The 22495-nt window shown below is 36.1% G+C and overlaps 1 protein-coding gene across 1 annotated transcript in view; it reads right to left on the reverse strand.

Moving 5' to 3' along the window:
* The window catches only part of HMCN1 (hemicentin 1), a 427446-nt gene that overhangs the window by 283999 nt on the left and 120952 nt on the right, over positions 1–22495 (reverse strand). The gene's annotated exons all lie outside the window — the stretch shown is intronic.

Raw genomic sequence — 22495 nt, forward strand, 5'->3', positions numbered from 1 at the left:
GTTCTATAAACGGACCACTGTGATAGACGAAGGGGGCACACCTCTCGTTTCTGAGCCGTCATTAATTTTTACGGTAATTAGCCACACAATCTGTACAGAATGCTGGAGTTAAATATACTGAAGTCAGCATCTTTGATTTTAGAGCAATTAAAAAATATAGCTTTGTGATTCAGTAAGAAACCAAATGCCTTGGCCTGAAAATGAGTAGGAAAGAATATTGGCAAGAAAAATGACCACACTGTTTCTCTCAGTAATTGTAGGGTAGAGAAATAGAATTATAGGCTAATTACATAATACTTGAAGCACACAGAGGATCTTAGAACATATAAAAAATCAATGAGAAAGAGTAATGCATTGGAGATTAAACATACAGATTTCAAACCATGGCATTCACTTGCAACATCTATTCACAATAGATAATAGCTATAGCCTCAGTGGAGCTCAAATGTTTAATTTTAACTTTACCTACCTAGTAAAAAATGCTGGTATTAATCAGAGGCATTTGCAAACCAAAAAAAAATAACAAACGCTATTAATCCAAAGAGGTAATAAACACAATGTTAATTAAATTATCCCCATCTCCAAGGAATTTGCATAACTAATTTTTGACTCAGATAGACCTCTAAGTAGATAACTCTGGAGATTAAATAAAAGGGTCAATGAATTTCAGGACAAAAATGATCGCAATTGAATATCAACAGAAAGGTATCACCAGAAACAGCCCAAAATACGTTGTTTATTAGTAATGCAGGCTTTGAACTATAGTCAGGCATATATCCAAAATGAGTAATGGTAACAGCTTCGGTAATTATTTTTATGAGAATCCCTATAGCTCAACCTATAGTGCTTATATTTAATGACTCACATTTCTGAAGGAAAATCCAAAAAATTTACTGAAAGCAGTTTTTTTACCTGTACAAAGGAATAATAACAACACCATACATATCCACCATAAAGGCTAAAGTGAAAAAGACAGAGAACACCAAGTGTCGGTGAAGATGTGGAACGGTCAGGATTCTTACTACTGGGGAGAGTATAAATCGAATCGAATGTGGAAGACAGTTAGGTGGTATCTACTGAAGGCAAGTTTATCTTACTCTGTGATCCAGCATTCTTGCTCCTAGGTATTTAACCAGGAGAAATTAATACATTCATACAACAGATGACATGTCCTAGAATAAAGGACATCACTTGTCAAACTAATACATACTTTTCAAGGCCAGTACAATGGTTCCCCTCAGGATGACCTGAGGAAGGTCTTCTGGGTCCTGGTAGTGGACTTTTTCTTGATCTTAGTGTTGGTTACCCAGGATATACTGAGTTTGTGAAAAATATATTATACTGCATTTTATGTATGTCTGTGCACTTTCTGTACATATATAATACTTCAATGAAAAGGTTAAAATAAAAAGAAAAAGTTAACTATAATTCATAAAAGCACTTTTTAAAATATTTATATAAATATGCTTTGATGTTGTTGTTTTTATCCTCACCCAAGGACATTTTTGCATTTATCTTCAAATAGAGCAGGAGGGAGGGAGGAAGAGAGAGAGAGAGAAACATTGACATGAAAGGGACACATCGAGTGGCTGCCACCCACACGACCCCAACCAGGGCCAGGGACACACTGCAACCAAGGTACGTGCCCTTAGCGGGAACCGAACCCAGGACTCTCTGGTCCATGGGCCGACGCTCTAACCACTGAACCAAACTAGCCAGCGCTAATTATGTTTTTTATTGATTTTTTTTTTTAAAAGAAAGAAGAAGGGAGAGAGAAACATCCATCTGCTGCCTCCTGCATGCCCCCTACTGGGGATCGAGCCCACAACCTGGGTATGTGCCCTGACAGGAAATCGAACCAGTACCTCTCACTCCATGGGACGATGCTCAATCCACTGAACCACACCAGACAGGCCATAAAAGCACTTTTCTAACGGAGCATATGAATTATATTTATTAAGTTTTATTCAAATAAAATAAAATTTCACTAAACTCAAAAAGCCCAACCATATACCTAATACTATAGGGTATTTAAAAAAAAGACAGAAACAAAGAATGAAAAGATTTCCATGGTAGTAAAATTTTGAATAATTCTGGGCAACATAGAGACACACAGGAAGCCAGTAGAAAATAATAAGCAATAATATATATATATATATATATATATATATATATATATATATATACTGCTTGTCCAACTCTTAAGATACGACAAATTATAAGATGCACTATTATTTTATGTGCTAAGTAGATATGAAAAACACTTCTAATCAATCTACGACATGCTGACTGTAAAATAAATTCCATTTAAAATACATTGTTTTTATTTATTTTTTAAATGCCTCTGAGAATGGGTGAGAAATGTGCCACAATGGAGAGTAAGTACTGTGGATGGTCACACTCAGAGAGGGTCCGCAGGACAGGTGGACTCCAGGAAGGACTCATGTGTTAGTGGGACAAAAGACGGTCTTGAAAGGTGGAAAGTAACAAAGGTAAGAGCTGGAAGGTGAGGTTATTCCGGGTTAAGGAAGCTTTGGAAGCCGAGGCAGCAATGCACTCGACACCGTGTGGAGGCAGAGAGGAGACAGCCTAATTAGACTGGGGAACGGAGTCCGGGCAATCACTGGAGATATTTGGACGGCAAGGTGAGGCCAGATTACAGAGAGGTTGGAATTCCAACCAAAACCATTTGGACACCGTTCAGTTGGCAGAAAGGGTCGGTTTTAGAACAGGGACCAGACATGATTGAAGTGATGTTTGAGGAAATTTATCTTACTGGCCTGGATTGGAAAAACTAGAAGTAGGGAAAGGAGAAATGATTGCAGTAGTCCAGGTGTGAGGTGATGAAGACCTGGCTGAAATGCTGACATTGGAAAATGCATTAAACGAAAATTTCCACAATTTATCTTCATGATACATTCCATATGTATAACTCAATTTGATGTGATAATAAGTACAACTTCCTAAAAAGAAACTATATCCATGCTTGTCTATTTTATGAAACATTTGACTTAAGATTGGAAATTTGAACATGTGTTTGATCTATAAATATAATACATTTGGTTCAAGTAAAGGAGATGAATAAAAAGTTATAATCTATAAATATAGCTGGTGCAAGTAAAACAGATGAATAAAATAGTTATAATGAATCAAAGAGAGTTATAATGAGAAATAAATGAAAGAGATGAGTAAAAGAGTTATAATGAGAATATAATGAATCTTCTTTTCAAAAAAGAATCATTCAAGCTTTATCCTCAAGTTTCTAAACATCTAACTAAAGAGTCTCTTGCGTATTTACCTACTAACCTATGAATGTTGGATGTTTACTTCATTTAGATCATGAATGAATATAAGCCATTGAGTATGTAAGTAATTGGGTATCTCTCACCTCTATCATCTCTCTCTCTATTCCTTTTTATCCTCTAGCTAGTTTTCTTCCAACAGAACATGCACGACACAGAGCCTCGAGTGCTTATAATCTTTATATTAACACTAGGCTTAGAATGTTTAATAAAGTGCTTTGCTTAATGAAATGGGGCAAAGTCTGTGTGACCTTTATCACTGAGTTATGCAAATGATGACTGTCTATCTTTAGACAGAATCTCAGGTACACAATAAGCATTTAGGCACTTTCTCCACTTCAAAAGGCAGATTTCCAATTGGTAAATCCTTGTAGAATGACTACAGAACTATAAGGAGAATACTTTTAAATTAAATTTGGTACCATGTGCATGATATGAAATCATTCCCTTAAGCCATAGTGCTATAAAAACACAATATTACCTGCATAGCCAAAGGGAAAACTGGAATCAATTTTTTTTTTTTTTTGGAAGTTTTATGGATCGCAGGATAGAAGACTGGCTATTGTTCCTCCTTTACTCAGAGTAGATATAATTAAAGGGGATAATGTGTCTGGCTCTGGGAAATAAAACCATCCGTTCAAAATCTTCTGATCCGTCTAGTTATATATTTCTGTTTATAAACCTTAGTAATAGAACAATAGGAGCCAAACCTATACCACGAGAGATCTAATTCAGAGGACAACATAGTCCTTTATGATAGTGACATCATAAAGTAGTAGAATCATGATAGTGGTTTAGAAAAAATAAATATTTGGTGAAATTGGTCACAACTTAAAAGAACAAAGGTGGTTTTAAACATAGCTAACAATAACAAACTTACTATTCACCTATGGAACATAATTTCAGAGAACTGGAATCAGATTATCCAGTTCTCTGCTTCAATTGTGTCTATAACTCTCAAGAGAGATGGTGGTAAATGATGTTTAATGATTTTCAAAAGCTATATAATCATGATCTTTATGTCTGTATGCTTTTATGTAAGCAAACTACATTTACTCTTCTTCTTTTCTGTATTTGCTTGTTAATATATTGTCCATCATTCTCTGTATATTATCTTCATGTTTATGAAGTCATTTAATAATATATCTTCATTCTTAAGAATAATGAACAACCTTTTCTAACACACTGAATTCATGAACCCTTCAATAACTTTTGCTTCTCGAATTCCTCAAGTTTTTCACAGATCTCTTGACAAGAATTACTACCAGATAAAATACAAAATAAAGGCTTGTCCATTGATTACTTTTCCCCATTAATTATTGTAAACCATTCCTTAAATGTTATCAGTGAAATATTACTCCTTAATCATTAATTCTCAACTTTATAACATTTTAAGATTCTAGGTTTTCTGTTATTTATACCCTTGCCCGTTTTACTGCTTTACACCTAATAATTTGCACATTTTTTCTCTGCAAAATCAGTATTGTTGAATCCTTTCAAAGATTCAATGCTATTCTTTAAGCCATTTTTGGCAGAATAACCATTATATGACATGACAAAGCAACACTGCTCTAACTGATTCTGAGGGATCAAGCTCTTCTCGGTTCCTTCCATTCGATCCCCCGTGGCCTCCATGAAACATTCTCTGTTGCATTATCTGCTTTCCAAAACAGACGCTGTTTGGTTGATTGATTGTCTTACTAACCTGTCTTAGATGCTTTCAAATCAATTTGCTTCATGCGGGAGCACCAAGTTAGGAATTGCTGTCCCCAAAACAACTAAAACCTCTAGACAATAGAGAAATCATCTACTTTTAAAACATAATCCAACAATAGCAAGGTATTGTGATCCTAAGAGATAACAAACAAATGAGATTTCTAGCTGGAGGCAATTTTGAGCCCAGAAATGTGTTCAGCTGGGAAGACACAGATCTAAGTTTGGAGAGGATGAAACAACAGATTCTAAGTAAAGAATTCTAGAGAGGAGGGGCTATCAAGACTGAAAGACCCAGTCTTTCCATAGGCGGTCTCTTGAGTTTTTGTCTAAATCTGTGCACGCGTGGGGTAAACCCCTAAGGAACCAGCTCCCACTAAAGAAAAATTACTTGGGATAAGCAAGATAAAAATTCCTAGAGAGCACACATGACCAGTAATTATATGAGTGTTTTTCAGCCAGAGTGAATAGACCTTATTGAATTCATGGTGAAATTAGTAGAGACCACCAACCCTTATTAAATTATCCTTAGAATAGAGGCATTTTAAAATCCACTCTAGAAGAACTTAAAAATAAACCTCAGAGGATCAACCAAGTCCCTGTCATCTAAAATCCAATGATCTTTAACTGCATACAACACAATCTAACACCCAACAGTATAAAGTTAACAATGTATAGCCCATAGTCCAAAATCACTAGACATACAAAGAAGCAGGAAAACATGACATAATTACTCAACTGAAACAGACCCAGAAATGACAGAAATCATGGAACTAACAAACAGTGATGTTAAAACAGCGGCTACAAACATGCCCTGGCCAGTTGGCTCAGTGGTTACAGCGTCAGCTTGCAGTCCAGAGAGACCTGGGTTCCGTTCCCGCTAAGGGGACATACCTCGGTTGCAGTTTGTCCCCAACCCTGGTTGGTCATGCAGGTGGCAGCTACTCAATGTGTCCCTTTCATGTCGATGTTTCTCTCTCTCTCTCTCTGTTCCTCTCTCTCCCTCACACTCTACCTGAACAAAAAAAATGGAAGAATATCCTCAGGTGAGGATTAAATAAATAAATAAATAAATAAAAATAAACATAATGAGAAGAAATGAAAAGTATAAAAAAGAACCAAAAGAAACTTCAAAAATGAAAAATACTCTAGCTAGGACTGACAAAAGAATAAACACTGTAGAAAAAAGATTAATGTCCTGAAGAAATAGCAATAGAATGCATTCAAAATGAAGCACAGAGAGAAAAACTATTAAATAATATGAACAAAGTTCAATACTCTGTGTGTGTGTTAATAGCAAATGGTCTAACATGTATGCAGTTGAAGTCTGAAAAAAAGAGCCAGAACAGAAAAAAAATACATAAAAATCTAATCGTCAGATTTTTCCAAATTTGAAAAAACTATAAATCCATAGATCCAAAAAGTTCAACGATACCCAAGCAAGGTAAACACCAAAAAAACCCATAAAATGATGAAAACAGGTGATAAACAGAGAACTTTAAAATCAACCAGAGAAAGGGGCACATTACCTACAAAGGAACAAAACTAAGGACTGCAAACTCTACATAGAAACTAAGCAAGTTAATGTCAGAAGGAAAAAAAGTCGTCAACCTAGAATTCTATACACAGTGAAAACAGTAAAGGCAACATTAACACTTCTCCAGACAAAAAAAAAGAAAAAATTAAGAAAAGATAATTTGACACAAGAAAGCACCAGGGAAAAAAATATCAAGTTAAAACTTGCACCTGTTCACCATACTAAAGGGCCAAAGTGGCAAAGATAAGAGTAATTATAAAGTACTACTTTAAAATTTTTATTTAAAAGATAATTGACTCTAGCCCTGACCAGTTTGGCTCAGTGGTGAGAGTGTCAGCCTGCACACCAATGAGTTGTGGGTTTGATTCCAGCCAAAGGCATGTACCTCTGTTGTGGTTCATCCCTGGCCCTGGTAGGGGTCACGTGGAAGGCAACCAGTTGATGTGTCCCTCTCACATCAATGTTTCTCTCTCTCCCTTCCTCTCCCTCTCTATCCCTCCCACTCTATCTGAAGATAAATAGAAAAATATCCTCGGGCGAGGATTAAAAAAATGAATAAATAATTGACTCTATAAAACATTGTACATTAATAGCAATGCACTATGGCTTTCCTAGTAAATATAGAAGAAAATTAATTGCAACAGTTCAATAGACGTAAAAAAGGAAAAAAATATATACTATTGTAGAAGTTATTTTTAGAATATACGAAGTATTATTACTGGTTTTATTGTAATAAGTTAAAGTGGATATTAAACCTTAAGCAACCACTGAAAATACAAAACAGAAATAGTTAATAGGTTAATAAAGGATATTGAAATGTTTGATTAATGCAGCTACATGCAAAAAAATGAAGCTAGACCACCAACTTACACCATATACAAGAATAAACTCAAAATGGATAAAAGACTTAAATGTGACTCATGAGTCCATAAAAATCCTAGAAGAAAATACAGGCAACAAAATTTCACACATCATACACAGCAGAATTTTCACTGATACATTACCTAAGGCAACAGAAACAAAGGAAAAATGAACACATGGAACTATATCAAACTAAAAAGCTTCTGCACAGCAAAAGATACAATCATCAAAATGGAAAGGCAACCCACTGTATGGGAGATCATAACTTCCAATGATACATCAGATAAGGGGTTAATTTCCAAAATATATAGAGTGCTCATACAACTCAACAAAAGAAAGACAAAGAACCCAATTGAAAAATGGGCAGAGGACCTAAAGAGACACCTCTTCACACAGGACATACAAATGGCCAAGAGACATATGAAGAAATGCTCAATGTCACTAATCATCAGAGAGATGCAAATTAAAACAACAATGAGGTATCACTTCACACCTGTCAGAATGGCCACCATCAACAAATGATCAAACAAGTGTTGGCGAGGGTGTGGAGAAAAGGGGACTCTAGTGCACTGCTGGTGGGAATGCAGACTGGTGCAGCCACTGTGGAAAACAATATGGTGTTACTTCAAAAAATTAAAAATTGAACTTCCATTTGACCCAGTGATCCCACTTCTAGGAATATACCCTAAAAAGCCTGAAACACCAATCAGAAGGAATATATGCACCCCCATGTTCATAGCAGCACTATTTACAATAGCTAAGATCTGGAAACAGCCCAAGTAGATGAGTGGATAAAAAAAACTGTGGTACATATACACAATGGAGTACTATGCAGCTGTAAGAAAGAAAGATCTCTTATCCTTTGAGATGACATGGAGGGACCTGGAAACTATTATCCTAAGCAAAACAAGCCAAGCAGAAAAAGACAAATATCACATGATCTCACTTATTTCTGGAATATAATGAACTAAGCAAACTGATGAACAAAATAGACTCAGAGACATAGAAGTAGTGTACAGACTGACATTCCTCAGAAGAGGAGGGGGAGGGAAGGGATAAACCACAGAACTTATATGCATGTACACATAACTGATAGACATAGACAACAAAGCTGGGGATGGGGTGGGAGGGGTTAGGGAGGAGGGAGTCAATGGGGAGAAAAAGGAGAAACATCTGTAACAAAAATAAATTAATAAAAAATAAATAAATAAATAATTTAAAAATAAAATGCATCCAATAAATAAATAAAATGTTTGATTAATGCAAAAGAAAAAAAAATGAAACAATGTAGAAAAGAACATGTGGAACAAAAACAAATATTAAGATGATATTTAGCCATGGCCGGTTTGGCTTTGTGGTTAGAGCATCAAGCTGTGGACCAATGATTCTAATCAAGGGCATGTACCTCAGTTGAGGTTTTCCCTCAGCCCTGGTCATGGCCATGCAGGAGGCAACCAGTAGATGTGTCCCTCTCACATCAATGTTTCTTTCTTGCTCCCTCTCTCCTTTCCCTTCTTCCCGCTCTATCTAAAGATAAACAGAAACATATCCTTGCCCAGCCAGGGCACATGCCCAGGTAGTGGGCCAGGTCCCCAGTGAGGGTCATGCAAGGGGTAGCCAATTGATATTCTCTCTCATTGATGTTTCTATCTCTCTCCCCCTCTCCCCTCCTCTCTCTCTAAAATCAATAAAGAAAAAAAATTTTTTAAAAAAAAGAAAGAAAGAAAAATATCTTTGGGTAAGGATTAAAATAAGAAGAAGAAGATGGTATGTTTAAGCTCATGTGTACTGATAATCACAATGAATATGTATGATCTAACCACTCCAATATTTTATAAGAGAGTATCACTCATGATATAAAAAGCAAGACCAAATCCTATGTTTCCTACAAGAAACACACTTTACATACCAAGATACTGATAGACTAAAAACAAAGAACAAAATATAAGATTTATCATATAATACTAAATATAAGAAAACTGGTATTGCTTTATTAATATCAGAAAACTAGATTCCAGAATAATAAATATCACTAGAAGTAAAAGAGAGAGTTCATAATGATAAAGGGTCGATTAATCAAGAAAACATAACAATTCTACATATGTATGCACCCAATAACAGAGTCCCCAAAATGCATGAAGCAAGACCTAATGAAACTAAAAGCACAAGTAGAAAAACACACGATTAGATTTTAGCATCTCTTTTGATAATTGATAGAAAAAGTAGACACAAAATCAGCAGCATATAAATCTGAAAAATACTACAAATAATTGGACCTAACTGATATTCATAGAATACTCCACCCAACAACAGAAAAACACACATTATTTTCTAGTGAACATGCATCTATGTTGAGCTACAAAACAAGTCTCAACAACTTTAAAATAAAGTCATACAAAACATGTTCTTTGATCACAATGAAATTACATTAGCTATCTATAACAGAGAAGTTTCTGGAAATTTTCTAAATATTTGGCAAGTATATAACATACTACTAAATAACTCATGAATCAGAGAGAAAAGCACAAAAATTAGAAAATAGTTTAAACTGAATAAAAATAAAAGCACAATAGATCCTAATTCCTGGAATGCAGCTAAAGTTATGCTCAAAGAAAAATGTATAGCATTAAATGCATGTATCAAAAAGTGAAACAGATATCAAAGAAAAAATAATGATCCAACTCCACCTTCAGAAATAAATTAAATGCAGTGAGAAGAAAAAACAAAGAAAGAAAACAGACAAGAAAGTGAGAAATTGATGAAACCAAAGGCTATTTCCTTAAAATTTTAAAATCTAATAGCCATTTGACCAAACTGATCCTGCAAAGAGAGAGAATATATAAATAACCATTTTAGAAATAAAAAAGTGACATCTCTACTGATCCTCCAGAAACTAAAATGATAAGGCAATATTTCCACCCCCAAAAAAACTTTTTTTGCCAATAAATTCAATAACTCAGATGAAGTAGACAGTCTTAGAAAAATGATTTCCCAAAACATACTCAAAAAGAAATGGAAACTCCAAATAAGTCATGTTATAAAGAAGTTGAATTCATAATTAACAGTTTTCTCAAATAAAAACTTCTAGCCTAGATGGCTTTTGTTGTAATGACTATTAAATATTTAAAGAAAAAACTATGTATCTTATACAAATTAATTTAGTAAACAAGAGTGGAAACATTTCTAATTCATTTTTTTTGAGACAAGCATTACTTTGATTTCAAAGTCAGCAAACACATTGTGAAAAAGAGAAAACCTACAGACTAACATCCCTTATAAAAACAAAACTCTTTCACAAATTTTTAGGAAATTGTTAAGAAAGACAGCCCAATAAATTGTGGAAAATAGGTTTGAACAGACACTTCACAAAAGAAGATATAAAAATTGATTATAGTCTCATGAAAAAGAAAAAAACATTCAACATCATTATCTATTAAAACCATGAGATAAAAATACACCTAATAAAATAGCTAAAATTAAAGAGATTGTCAATACCAAGTGTCTACTAGAACAGAGATCAATTGGAACTCATACGTTGCTGGTAGAAGTGTGAAGTGGTACAATCAATTTGGAAAATAGCTTAGTGGTTTTTCATAAAGTTAAACATATACTTGCATATAACCCTGAAGCTTTACTCTCACTCAGCCAAGAGAAATTAAAACATATGTCTGCACAAAGAACCATACAGTAATGTCCAAAGTGGCTGTAACCAAAGTAGACAAACCATGGAAGCCACCCAAGTGAAAAGGGATGAATTGTTGCATATCCATAAAATTGAATGCACAAAATAAAAAGATATGAACTTATTATGAACAAATTAGTTGAATCATTAAAAACATTAAGTAAAAAAAAAAGCCAGGCAATAATTTGTGGGTGTACCTCAGAAAAATTAAACTAAATATAAAAGCTAGGTATAATTTCTATTCATATGAAATTTTAGAAAAGGCTAAACTAATCAAGTGATAGAAAGCAAAGGAGCAATTAACACGATAAAAGGCAAGGGACGGAATTGACTGGGGTGGGACATAAGGGAAGGTTTAAGGGTGATGGAAATGTTCTATGTCCTGATTGTGGAGTTGGTTACACAGGAGTTTAGATTTATCGAAATGTACTAAATATAGATGCATTTTAGTCCATGCAAACGCTACCTTGGTAATACTGGTTTAAAAGTATTGTGTGAGTATACAGAACATATAGATATATTATTAGTATCAATAAGAATACAAAGATAATATGTCATAAGCATGCTTTCTTTTTGTTCAGATGCGTGTGTGTGTATGTGTGTGCACGCACATGCGTGTGTACAGGGATTCACTCATTCATTGTTCAGGTAATAGTAACTGAACATCACAGTAGAGTAAAATAAGATAAACCCCTCCCCTCTGGAGCTCACAGTCTGGCACTATTTCAGAGATAAGAGGAATGGGAGAGTTCATATGAAGAAAGGAAACATTAATTCAGGTGGGCACAGGATCCAAGAGGAGCTTTGGAGAAGGGGGACTCTGCCTCCTGACAGCTTTGTAAAGGTTCTCCCTCACCAGATGTAGATGAAACACACATTTGTTTAGCCCTTGATTTTTACCAAACATGAACGCAGACTTTCTTCTGATAACCTTTGAAGACTTAAATATATTATAAATAATTATTTCTTATCATTGAAGACTCAAGCTGATGCTAGCATTGGCACCAGAGGGGGAAATTTTTATAAAATAGACTTGAGTTGATATTTCAATCCCCAATACGAAATGTCATTTTTACCATTCTTTATATTCTAATTGCTGAAGTGGTGAAGTAGTGGCTTGAGAATAGTGATTTTACATAAATGAATCCCAGATAATTTCATTTCTCAGTGATAATTAATAAGCCACTTCAATGGTCTTCAAAGTTCTTTTTATTTTAAAACAGGATCCTTTTGTCAAATCCAATCTTACACAGAAATAAACAAAGAACACAGTTAGAAGCAGAAATGATCCAGCAGAAGTTGAGCAGAAGCTGTCGATCTTTAGGGCCCCCAAGACCTACCCCAAACGAGCAGTATTTTTTTTAATGAAGGTATAATCAACATTTGACATTGTATTAGTTTCAGATATGCAACATAATGATTTCATAATTGTATACAATGTGAAATGATCACAATAATTCCAGTTAACATTCATCACCATACATAGTTACAGATTCTTCTTCCTCTTGAGATGAGCAATCTTAAGATTTACTCTCTTAGCAATTTTAAAAGATGCAACATAGTATTATTAACTATAGTCAGCATGCTGTATATCACATCCCCATAACTTATTTATTTCATAACTAGAAATCTGCATCTTTTAACCTCCTTCATCCATTTGCCCACTCCTGACCCCCCACCTCTAGTAACCACCAATCTGTTCTGTGAGCTTGGTCTTTTTTTGTTGTTTTTCTATTCCAAATATAAGTGATCAGAGGATATGGTATTTGTCTTTTTCTGCCTGACTTATTTCACTTAGCATAATGCCCTCAAGGTCCATCCCATGTAGTTGCAAATGACAAGATTTCATTTTTTCATGGCTGAATAATATCTCCTTGTACTATGTATGTATGTATATCATATCAAAAAATATCCTATTTTCTTATCCATTCATCCATCAATGGACACAACTTAGGTTGTTTGCTGAAGCACAGTTTAAAACCATTTAGCTGCATAATCAAAGAATAACATAACTAAAACACAACTAATTCAGATTAATTAAAATAGCAAAAAATCTTAAAATTATTTTGCATTAATTTTCTGTATTTATTATGAATAAACATTTCCTTAGTTAATTTTTAAAAACGGATTCATTTCTTTGATATTGGCACAAAGCAAATATATTAATTTGCTTACTGTTCTCTCAGGTAGGGAATAATAAGTTGGGAGTGCTCTAGTTGTTTATCCATGAGGCTCAGTGAAGGTTCTCCCCAGGTGGGGGTAAGGCTTTGCTTAATTTCACGGCTGCATAAATCAATGCATATTTGTAAAGTCTTCATGGTCACTACAGCTTGCCAAGTAAGTTTATGTGCCCTTTAAAATAACACTTAAGTAGTAATCTAAAACAAAAATAAGTTTAAACATCTTGGGGAAAAAAGTTATTGAGTCAGACAAACCTTCATATATTTAATGAATGGTTTTCCATCAGGGTCCTAGTTTTTTCTACATCTGTTTAAGCTAGAAATTTCTGAAAGAACAGTTCTCTTGTGAAAGTCTGAACTTCAGCTTCCAGACCCCATATAAAAAGAGAAAGCATAAGGAGGGAAAAGAAAAAAAATACTAAAAAACTTATCCAAATATTTTTGAAGCTGCAAAAATATTCAGGGTAAGTTATGGGGAAAAGTACAAATTGGTTTTTATTTTTTAAAAATTGGCTATTCTTATTGCATTTGCTTTGGAAACCTCATTTGAAAATGAACTTTATTCTGTTTGATACTGCTGGCTGAATTAATAAATGACATTTACCTAAAATTATGTATTCAACACTATGTCTTATTCAACATTTCTAATAAAAATAGAAGACATTGTAAAGGAAAAAAAAAAGCAAAAACAGGATCAGGCTATACCTATTCTTGTGACATTTCTATTACTAGAAAATAACTGAAATTCAAGACAAGTTATTTCTTAAAGAAGAAAAGAAATGTAATTAAATTTACTAGCATATCAAATTGTCCTTTTATCTGATCTTTTCCTATTCATGATTTTATTACTTAAATACATTGCATTAGGGCAGTATTATTTCATTAAAAAAGAGTAGTGTCATCATCCTAGCTGATCCACTAATTTTCCCCACTCCAACAGATTATGCCAATTTACATATTGCTACGAAAAGTCTTATTGTCATGTATCAGTTGTCTCTTCTAAAGAAATCTGTGTGACAAATTTCTAATAACTCTCTCAAACCTCTGGAAAGGTATTTTTCTAAAACTACTACCTTTAGTATTGGTCATCCTATTAGGAAAACTAAAATTCCCGAAGAGGAAGGGAGGGTATATTCAGGGGCAAGAACAATCCGAAAACTGAATGTGTGTATGTGCAAAGAAGACAACGTCAGCTAATGGACAGGCCATTCAAAGAAATTAAGAAAGGATCTAGAAGAGTTTCTGAAGGATAACAGAATACGCCACCACAAAACATGCCTTTTTGGCATAAGGATTAATTTGAGCTGATTATTTAAAGAAACAGCAGACACAGGATTAGGCTCTGACTTAAATCTGTGTAACAAATGCTACACTTTTTCTAGTCATCTCCTCAAAGTTGGTCCGCCCTACACCTTTCTTTCTTTTATCTTTAGCTGAACGGGGTATTATTTAAGCCGGAGTTCTGAGCCATCTCTGAGAGTTACTAACTTTTCCCTGGGTATTTCCCATGTACACATGAAACATACGTGTTAATAAACTTCTGTTTTTCTCTTGTTAATCTATCTTTTGTTACAGAGTTCCCAGCTGAGGACTTAGAAGTCCTATACTTGAGGAAGAAACAAAATTTAGAAGGTTTGATTTTTTATTCTGTTTTTGGATAGGGGAGACTTGCATCCCCAGAGTTCACAGCAAAGAGCCTTGCTTATAAACCCATTCCATAAGTATGTTGAATGTGTTTGAAATTTTCTTTTTTAGTGAAAATGCCTTCATTAATTCTCTTGATTTTAAAAATAATACATACTCATTGTAAAAATCAAGAAAACACATAAAAGAAAAAATGTTAAAATTACCTATAATTTTATTATTTAGTAATTATCATCAACATATTAAGTATGAGTTTTTCATTTTTTTCTAGAACTACACATATATATGAAAATAAATTGATGTATTTTTAAAACTCCAATCTTACCAGATATTATCTTTTTTCTAAGTTTATAATTTAGAAAGGTGATAATAATCTAACAATAATATTCTTAAAATAAATTATTTGTGCTTATTTAAAATTATAATTAAGAATTTTGAAAATTATTTTTTCACTTTCTCTTTATCCATTCAGTCACACCAAAACTGTTTAAATTATGTAGTAAATGATCTTAAAGTGTATTTTTCTTCTAGGGCTTATAGCAAGAAAAGTCATTTGTAATCTTTGTCACAAAGCCAAAATAATAAGCAAAATGTCACAAGGGAGTTCTCAAAAGTAGCTCATACCATCTTTTAAAAGATTTTGCTTTTATAACCCTATTGCAGTTGGTTCATTCTAGGAGTGTTTAAGGGAACCTGCAAAATACACAAAGCATGGATTCTGTTTCCATTTATTTACCCTTGGTCATAAGGAAATTTCTTAAATAAAATTTCCCTTCCTTTGACTTTTAACTCTTTCATCTCCTCTTTGCCACTGCAAAATAAGAAGCAAAAATTACGCTGAACCAAGTGCAAATAAGAATAAATCATGATAGATATTTGGCTTCTGCTCAGGGTTTGCAACCTAATATTTCACGGAACTGCTTACCACTTCATTAGATAAGCCTACTGTTTTCAAAGTTGACTTTTGGTTCCTATCATATACAAACATGGAAAATGAGGCCTTGAGCTTTCTTCATTCTTTATGTATGAAACCCCTTAACCTTCTGTTCAGAAAACAAATTCATACATTTTCTCCAAAGGTATTAAGCTACTTTTAACTGACACAATTATTTCTGCCAAAGGTAGAATTATATTTTGGCCAAAGGTACTAGCCAAATCATTTCTTGCAACTTCAAAACAGTATTTATCTACTGTGGGTAGTACAAATGTTATGACTTTTTCTTTCATATGAATAGTAATTATATAATAGGACTCCTGGGTTAAGTAATTAAGAAAAGAAAATTAGAAAATTATATAAACTCTTCTATGTCTAGGGATTAATAACAGCCAATTACTTGGGGTTAAATTATTAAATTATCATTATTAGACAAAAATATTAGCAGCAGGCACCTCTTTATAGATAAAAGATGTAGTAACCAGACTTTTTTTTTTTTTTTGGCCCCTTTTTGTGATAGACCAAAGACCGACCTTTGGTATCCTGGTCACATAGATCTCTTGGGCAGATTGACCAATTAACCTAGATATTCAAGAACATTGTGGGAAGAAGAAACTAAGATCACAAAATTCTTCTTCCCAAGATTCAAAATTAGATCGTTTCAAAATACTTTGAACACATGATCTTACTTGATTTACATGCATAAAATACTTCTTACTGTATGTGTCCCTAATAATTCCTAGATTCGATCATTGAAATGTAATGGCTTTCTTAACAATGATTTTAAATCTTCACAAAACACAATATTTTTTAAAACAACAGGTATTTAAACTTTTAAATGTGTTCATTCTTCTGTTCTTTCTGAATTCTTCTAAGATCAGATATACTCTGGGCTGTGTACGTAGGGAGAGATGGGGGTAGGAAGAGGGAGAGAGAGAGAGAGAAAGGGAGAGAGAGAGCAATAAGAGAGAAAGAGATGCTTACTAATTGACCACAGATATATGTTTTCTTTAAACAAGCAAACAAAAACTTTAAAAGGAACCTCTGAAATTTAAAGAGATAAAATATAAAGAGAAATATCTAAATAGTTAATGCTCCATGAAAATGGCTCAGTGGAATTTTATTTCAACACTGAGGATTTTCTTCATGTTTTCTTGTGTTCCTTGTTGGTTCCCAATGGGTTAACTCTTCAAGAGACCAGTGACTTCAGTGGTAAACTAGCTGTTTCAGTTCTAACTGCCAAGTATCAGGACATTTTTACTCAATTCAAATCTTTATGGGTTTCCATCCCATTCCAGTAAAAATAAAGACCCAGCTTTTTAAATGGGGGCGGGGGGGGGGGGAATAGATCATCTCTTTCAAGCCAGTGGCAATCTGATGGAATTTTCAAAGACTTTGAGATTGACACTTAACTTCTTTTGCAGTTAGGACACTTGCAAACCCAGAGTTAGCTATACAAGTAACTGACTCCGTTAAAGCTATCTCATAGTCATAATCAATATTTTATTTCCACTTCTAATCAAAATAGAGTCAGCTAAGTAAACAGGTTTATTTTCTTCTATTTGTTTTGTCCTCTTGAATGCGTGTAACCTGTTGGCCAACATTTGCTTTTAAATAATATTTATTTCTTTTCTTTTCTTTAACTGTTCTTTCATTCATTTAGATAAGCTTCTTCCTCCTTTTACTCTGCATTTTTGGTATTTTAGGAAGAAGCTTTAGTGAGTAGTATCCATCTGTTTTCTGAAATTATAGACAAGTAATACCAGGGGTCACTGGAACTAAAGCAAGTGTTCTTTTTTGCTGTGTTTGTAGATGTAGAGACAGCCCTAATATTTTGAAGTCTGAGCTCCGAGCTCTCTGCTTCACTTTGGACATTTTATTAGGTGAATTTAACGAAGGAGTAAGTGGGGACACGGACACATTGTTCCCACACATTTCCTGTAGCGTTCTATCATGTCATAATTGTCTCTGATACATTTTCAGATTTCAGAGGAAACACCGGTTTCTACTCATTTTCAAGGTCAGGAGTAAGGTTATGTTTTTGAAATAAAGCCTAGGGTGAAACTCAGATGGCAGAGACGTCATTTCAGAGTAGTCATTGTTCCAGACCCTGGGTGTCACAGGCTCATCATTAAGCCCCCATGCAGAAAACTCTGGGTTCTAATTCTAGTCACAAGGGGCCGTTAGCCATGACAGCAGGCAGGGACTGTGCAGAATTCATACCCCAGCAAAGTTTACAGTTCTTCCAATATCAGAGCTGACCCCAGAGAAAATGCGTCTAAGAGAAATAGACCCACTAGGCGCTCATCGATGAGGCTTTCTGTTGCTAGGTTGTTAGTATTTTTCACGACTGGCTTCAAGACTGTTGCTTCATTTTCCTGGGTTTTCGCTATTTCCTCTGAAATTGCTAGTGAATTCAATTCTCCCTTACCCATGGGCCTTCCTTAGTGGGAAATGATAAAGACGTTTTCTTTATCTTACAGTCTGCACTCCCGTTGCAGACAGAAGAGAGGTCCGCGGCTCTGTGTTCCCCCAGAACTGCATGGGGTTGTCTACTGTTCAGCTCCAGGGGGGTCACCCCTGTGCTCCTTCACACGGGGGACTCTGGCTCCTGTCCTCCCATTAGCTGCCACTACACACGTGCACTCCAGGAGGACCAACAGGGAGGGGATTTATTTTCCTCGGGGCTTCCCACAGAGTATGTATTACCTTATTATGTTATTATCATTATTAGTGCTTTGTAGGTCAGTAATAGGGTTAAATGAAGCCAAGTGGACATTGTTTCCATTTGTTGCGAGAAAAACACATGCTCAGTTTATTGTTTCAAAAATCAGCTGCGGCCCACAGGCCTGCGGGAATGAAAGCAGTCACTCAGCCCAGTGCCTGACACAGGAAGCATTCCGCGAGGGTCCCCAGACGACTGTCCCTGCTACGGAGGCTCTTGTCATCTCCAAAGGAGCAGTCAAACCCTCCACCACTGTAGTGGTTTTACTGTGATGTGAAAATCAGAAAAAAAGACAAACACAGGGAAACTGTAGAAGTTTGAGAATCTTACAAAGTCTTTCGTCGTTCTGCGTCCATTCTCCCCTGGGTATTTATTTCTAAAGGGGCGGGGGGCTCACCAAAACACCCCTCTCCTTCTGAGCCTTTCACAGGCCCTGCGATCAAAGCGGAAATACTGGTGTCCCCTTTGGCAGAGAGCCATTCCTGTCCTTGGAAACTCCAGGCGGGGTGATTTCCATTCGCCCGAAACTCCACTCAGCTGATTATAGGTGTGCTTTGTTCTATTTCACCTTCACGACCGTCCTGTGAGTCCATTAATGTGCCTCTCTTCGCACAAAGACATCATTTTAGAGAAGTTAAATAAAGTTGAGTCAAGTTGTTCAACTAGCTAATGACAAAGAGGTCATTCAAATCCCAGTGCCCCAATTCTAAAGCCCCGGCATTTCCCATTATAGCATGCTGTCCTGGGCCATCTCATCACAGAGGGACACTACACATATATATTTCTTTGTTTTAGGGACAATTGTGAAAAAGTGGCTGGAAACTTTTTTTTTTTTTTTATCCTCACCTGAGGACATTTTTCCATTTTTTGTTCAGATAGAGCGGGAGGGAGAGAGAGGAAGAGAGAGAGAGAAACATCGACGTGAAGGGACACATCGAGTGGCTGCCACTCACATGACCAACCAGGGCCGGGGACAAACTGCAACCGAGGTACGCGCCCCTAGCGGGAACCGAACCCGGGTCTCTCTGGACCGCAGGCCGACGCTCCAACCACTGAGCCAAACCGGCCAGGGCGTGGCTGGAAACTTTTGACTAGCATGTAGCACTAAATAAAAATAATAGCAGTTCATACTTATTGAGATGTTCTAAACATTCTCCCCATTTTACAGATGAGGAAACTGAGACAGAAAAACAAGTACCCTATCTAAGGTCACATGGGAGCCACAGTCCCAGAGTCTGGGGTTTTAACTTCTACACAATGCTGTTTGTATTGGATATTTTCATTTTGTCTCTCTAGATTCGTCCTCTACCCTTCTGTCCTGGGATGCTGACCTTTGCAGAATCCCTCACCAGGGCTCCTTGGTCCCTCACCTTCCAGTCACACTGGGGAAACGTAAGGCACCAGGAAATGAGAAGAGATGGAGAATCAGCCAACAGTGGATCTCTGTGTTAGCTTCCTTCCCTCCAGAATATAACATCTGTGAGTAACTTTGAGATTCCAAACTTGGACTTTTCTTATACGAAGGGAAGTATTCATTAGCTCCACTGACGATCACCCAGTTTGAAAAGAAATGGAAGAGTAAGACTGTTTAGTTTCGTCTTCAAAGGTGAACTGTGTAAGTGTACCCCTGAGATGTGTTTTAACTTGTGTTTCTAAAATGTAACACTATACAGTGATTTATAGACTACTCATACTTGGCCAACTAATGTCTTTACTTTGGTTTCCCTTTTATGTTAAATAGAGATGAAAGACACCTAGATCTTCTCCTTAATCATTATTTTAAAAAAGAAAAAAAGAAAAAAAAACAGATGGAAAAGACTTTAAATTAGCTCAAGGGAGTTGATATAAAAATACACTTCACTATATTAGGAAATTGATGAACTAGGTGAGGAAGAAAAAACATGAAACTCTACAGTTTCCTTTAGAAACGGCAGATGAAAAGTTGCTCTTGAGTAAAATGCGAGGACTGAGCACATGTGGCCTCCCTTGAGTTCCGGGTCTGCTAAATGCACACACGTCTCTATAGCGTCCAGTTTCCCTGGAGTTCAGAATGTTTACATAATGGGACATTTTGGAACAATGAGCAAAGAAAAGTGGCTAATTTATAGACTAAAAATTCTGTAAATCCAGTTTGTCACTGTCACTCTCATTTTTTTTCCAGCAAACTCTCCCACCACGGTGGCTTTCCGGAAGGACCATCCTGGCTTACACAGCTTCAGTGACCCCTCACAGTATCTTTTCCTCACACACAAAAAAGAGAAACCATCTCTCAGCCTCTTCCCGGTCAAATTTATTTCCCAGTAACAACTAGCCATCCGGTTTCTAACAAACAGAGTGGCCCGATTTCCCCATCTGAAAGCAAAATCACAACATGACGAGGATTGTAATAATACTGGTTAACATGTATTAGGCACTTACCCTGTACCAGGCCTCGTGTGGAACGTTTTACCTGCAGTATCTCATTTAATCTTAGAAGAACTCTCAGAAATGGATGATCCTATTATTCCCATTTTACAAACAAGGGTACCGGGTCTTGGAGAGACCGAGTCACAAAGAAATAGAGAATTTGCATCAGGATGCATTTTTCTTTAGGTAACTGAATACTCAGGTCTAATTGGCCTAAGCAAACCAACCATTTCCTTGATGCTGGATTCTCAGCAGTAGGGTGAGTTTGAATGCTGACTTAATCCAAAGGTTTTGAATTTTCCTAGCTCTCTATTCCCCCTTGTATTTGCTTCATGTCTGACTTGGAGGAAGACGCCTCAGATCCGGGATTCACAGTCCTATAGGACAATATCTGGGACAAGAGAACTTGTCCAAGACACCCTTAGCTAAATTCCCCTCGAGTCTCAGTGGGCCAAAGCAAATGAGATGATCTTTCTTGAACCAATTGGCAAGGAAGTTAGAATGGCTATAATTGACCGGTAAATTAAAGGCCCATCCCCAATGGCATCAAATTCCATTTCGTAACAATGGACAATTTTAGGAATGCTTCTCTCTGGTCCTATTCTGCCTAAGCTAAATTTAAAGATCAGAATATCAGTTAATGGTCTGGAAGAGAAACACTATTAATGGACCAGCGGGTTAAATTTCTCTTATAAATCTATACCTGTAAAATGTCATGCACTATACATCACATTTGTATAAACTGTGATTCTTGGAAATTGGTAAAAATTATTAGCACTACAAAAATTATGCATTGGGCCACTTATTTAATAAATAAAGTGCCTCTATATGGGCTTATTTTCTCTGTAGAAGGCAACAATAATATTTTTAGTTTTGTGTAAGTCGATCTCCCTGGGTGTATGGATGTAAGTGGAGATACATTCATAGGACACACTATGTTATTTTCTGGCTATGGGACCCTAATAAAGTCTATGGTTCTCCCTTAAAGGTACCCAGTTCGTACTGAGAATCTCCAAACGATGTCTGACTGCTCACAGATTCAAACACCTGTCCTTCCACATGTCCCATCTCTTTTCACGGCTTCTCTCCCCTAGTAGCCCTGCTGGGACCCACCATGTCCACCGGGCGTGGCATCCTCTGCTGAACCAGCGGCCATCTGCCCGTGCTGACCACCTCTGCCACCTCCAGCGGACAGCCTCACGGCACTGGGAGTGGGTGGCGTCCTCACCGGTGCAAGGGAGAGCGACGCACTTCCTCACTTACGTCCTGCTCTGTGCCCATAATACCGACTGTACCCCAGGACCTTGCACAATTTCAGATGGAAAACAACTTCAACCGGTGGCCTTTCCCTCACTCGGGTCAGGCACAGTCTGTGGGATGGGACAGGAAACCCAGGTCCTGAGAGAGTCCTGTACTCTTCCCCAACTCTTTTCTTCCCAGGCTCCCAAATTCTCGTGCAAATGTTTATATAACTAACTGCCAAGGGCTCCTCCCGTAGCTGCCAGATGTCG

Source organism: Molossus molossus, unplaced genomic scaffold (assembly GCF_014108415.1).
Source record: "Molossus molossus isolate mMolMol1 unplaced genomic scaffold, mMolMol1.p scaffold_m16_p_20, whole genome shotgun sequence".
NCBI classification, from domain to species: domain Eukaryota; kingdom Metazoa; phylum Chordata; class Mammalia; order Chiroptera; family Molossidae; genus Molossus; species Molossus molossus.